We start from the raw sequence: 4,054 nt of genomic DNA on the forward strand, positions 1-4,054 counted from the left end.
TGCATGAGTGTGGGAGTGAGAATCTATGTGAATGTGCACATGTGAGTGTAAGTGTGGAAGTGTGAGCATATGAGAATGCGCGTGGATATGTGTGGGAATATGAGAGTCTGTGTCACTATGGATGTGTGGGTATGTGTGACTTGGCATGGATGAGTGTGTGTGTCAGCTTGGACACGTGCGTACGTGTATATGTGCTGAGTGTGAGAGCCTGTGTGTGTCTGTGCATGTATGAGTGTATCTGTGTTTGAACACACGTGAGTGTGTACTGTGGGTCTTGTGCATGTATGAAGGTATATGTGTGCATGTGTGAGCCTCAGTGTGAATGCAAACATGGCCGAGTGGCTGTGCAAATATATGAGGTGAGTGCGCGAGTGAATGTGAGAGTATGTGAAAATGTGCATGCGTGCATGTAGGAGAGGGTCTACGTGTGGCTTTGTAAGCATCTGTGTGAATGTGTCTGTGCAAACGTTTGATGTGAGCGAATGTGTGAGCGAATGTGAGCATGTGAAAATGTGTGTGCATGTGTCAGCAAGCGTGTGTGAAAGTGTGAGTGTCTGTTGGTGCATTGGTGAGGCTCTTGATCCTCCCTAGGGACTTGGGCTGGAATGTGGGCATCTGAATGAGGAAGGCAGAAAAGTGAGGTTGCAAACTCTTTCTGATCTACTTCGCACCCTGCAGAATGGCAGCAATCTAACGACCTTAGCAAGTGTTGAGGAGGCTGTGGAGAAACCGGAACCCTCGTGCCTAGCCAGTGGGAATGTTAAGATGGTGCATGACTACAGAAAACAATGTAACATTCCCTCAAAAAGTTAAAAACTATAGAATTATTCCATGACTCAGACTTGTTCCCTTCTGGCTCTCTACCTGAGTGACATGAAAGTAGGTCCACACAAAGCCACGCACGGAAATGTTCATAGCTGCACTAATCCTGTGAGCCCCAGACCAGAAACAATATAAACGCCTACCAGCAGATGAATGGATTAGCAAAATGTAGCGTGTGTATGCAATAGAATAATAATTGGGCTATCAAGTTGTCCACTCAACTCTTCAGAGTTTTCCATGTGAACAATCCAAACGTCCGTGGGAAATGCCACAGATGTCTCCCCCCTCCCCCCATTATAACTCGGAACGTTTCCTGCACTCCTACTTGGCTAGGAGTTCCTGGTGTTTGTAGCCTGTAGAGACCTGCTGAGTTTGGTCAAATGACTTTCTGCATCTGAGCTTGCTGGGCCTCAGTAGCTACTGTTCTGGGCTTGGTGCAAGCTGAAGACACAGGATCAGTCTCAGCTGTCCCAGGGTCAGGGCCAGTAGTGGGTGGGGACTGGCTACTCATCTTGGCCTTGGGTCCAGATGTTTGGGCTTAGTTGCCTCGCCAAGTAGGGATAGAGTGACCGGGTAATTAAGCACCCACTTCTTTGGGGCTGGCAGCATGCAGCAGGGGGTGGAGGAACCTTGGGCCAGAGTGTCCAGCAGTCCACACCGTCCCCTTTGCCCCCGCCACTCCCCCTGCAGCTCCAGTTTGCAGGGAGAGGCAAGGAGCCTGAACTCTCCGCTGCATCTGTGGTTTTCTTTCTTTCTTTGTGTGTGTGTGTGTGTGTGTGTGTGTGTGTGTGACTCTGAGACAGGGTTCACCAACTCCCACCTGGAAATGGCAAAGGTGGCATTCTCTTCTGAATCGGGGTGCCACCTTCTGAACCCCAGAAGAGGGTGGCAGGCAGAAGTCCGCCCTCAGCCCTCCTCCCCAGGGTGAGAGTCAGAAGTTATTTAAGTCTTCGGGGCTTACTGGGATCTGGGGAATGGGTAATGCTCCACGTGCTCCTTCGCCCATTGGCCGGGCAGTGTCCATCCATCAGGACCCCCAGACAGCACCCCACCCCCACCCTCCCACGAAGTAACTGGACCCCACTGGCCTTTGCAGCCCGCGGGGGCGCCAACCTCCATGACCTTACTTGGCCTGTAAGTCAGGCTCCACTACAGAGAGGAGGAGGAGGAGGAGGAGGAGGAGGAGGAGGAGGAGGAGGAGGAGGAGGAGGAGGCAGATTCCTACCTGAGGCTGCAGCTGCCCGGATTGGAGTGGAAGGTCTTCCAAGCCAGGCCCCAATGGGCAGCCCAGCAAACAAAGGCACCGAGGAGGGCGCTGGCATGGGTAGGGAACCTGCCTATCGTCACGCAACGAGAGCGCCAGCAGGACGTTCACATCACCGGGCTCTGGGTTTGAGTCCTGGCTGTGCTGTGTGGCGCAGGGTAAGGGCCTCGCCCTCTCTGAGCCCTCGTCCTTCCTGAGACGGAGAACCACAGAGTTCCTCCTCCCTAGACGTGCCTGGTGAGGACAGTCTATGTCGCTGGTTACCATCGAGGCGGTTGCAGTGCGTGGCGCCCCCTCGTGGGCGGAATAGAACTGCTCCACGGGACTATCAGGTCGCGATCTTTCACCAGCAGATGCCCACGCCCCCCTCCACCACCAACCCCCGTGGTGTCTTCTGGGTGCACCGGAAGTCCAACATTTTGGCTAGGAATGAAGCACGTGAGCATGTGGACCACCCAGGGACCCCTGGCGAGGGCAAGCTGTCCACCCAGGGAGTACCGGCAACCTTGGAGAGCCACGCTACACAATGCGGAGGGGACAGGATGGACACATGTAAGGTCAGCGTCCTGTACATAATGGAGCCCTGGTGGCGCAGTGGTTGTGTGTTGGGCTGTGATCCAAATGGTCTGCAGTTCGAAGCCACCAACAGCTCCGCCAGTGAAAGACTGGGCTTTCTACTCTAGTAAGCTTTCTACTCTGGAGGGTCGCTGTGAGTCAGTCAGCACGGACTCGATGGCGGGTGGGCCTTGTAAATAAGGAGCCCCGGCATCACGATGACCGAACGTTAGAGGTTCAGTCCCACCCGCAGCTCCATGGGAGGAAGACCTCGGGGTCGCCTCCCAGCAGGAAACACTGTGAGCATTCCTCCTCTGCTACTCAGGGTTGCTAGAAGCCAGGGCTGGCTTGACAACCACCCCCACCCCACCCCACCCACACACACACAACAACGTCGACGGCTGGAGAAAGCTCATCCTTAAAGGTTAAGTAACTCCTCAGGCCCACACTCTGTGTTGGACCCGAAGTTCACCCCTTAAGGCTGTGAAGATGGAGCAACACTGTGTGAGCCAAGATCTCAGAGCAGAGCCTGACGCACCGAGCACCGACGTAGCTTAGTCATGATTATTATTGTGCACTGTGCATGCAAACGGCATCTAGTGAGTGAGTCCTCTCTGTCAAGCTCTGTTCTCAAAGCAGCCGAGACAGTGTGTTCCTATCCCTGCCCGAATGTGACTCCGCTCGCTGTCAACAGGGGGTATCTTCATCACCTTCGTCATCATCCTCATCCTCGTGACCCTGTCATCATCCCCATCATCAACGTCACCACGCTTATGATTACCGTCATCTTCATTATCGTTACCACCTCACCATCACCACCATCATCCCATCACCACCATTCTCACCACCATCACCCCCCTCACCATTATTCTCACCACCACCACCACCACCAATATCATCCTCACCATCATCACCACCGCCCTCATTATCACCACCACCACCACCACAACCACCAATATCATCCTCACCATCATCACCACCATCCATCACCACTACTCTCTCAGTCTGGATCACCACCACCATCCTCCTCTTCCTCCTCCTCCTCCGCCTCATCACCACCACCATCCTCCTTCTCATTACCACCATCATCCATATCACCATCACCACGAACACCATTATCATCATCATTACCATCACTGTCATCATCCTCATTCTCATCACCACCATCACCATCATCACCACCATCCTCCTTATCACCACCATCCTCCTCCTCCTCACTATCACCATCATCCATATCACCATCACCACTATCACCATCACCATCATCACCACCATCCTCCTTATCACCACCATCCTCCTCCTCCTCACTATCACCATCATCCATATCACCATCACCACTATCACCATCATCATCATCATTATCATCATCATCATCATCATTACCACCACCACTGTACTATAACTATGATGTTT

The sequence above is a fragment of the Tenrec ecaudatus genome, chromosome 18, assembly GCF_050624435.1.
Source record: "Tenrec ecaudatus isolate mTenEca1 chromosome 18, mTenEca1.hap1, whole genome shotgun sequence".
In the NCBI taxonomy this organism is placed as follows: domain Eukaryota; kingdom Metazoa; phylum Chordata; class Mammalia; order Afrosoricida; family Tenrecidae; genus Tenrec; species Tenrec ecaudatus.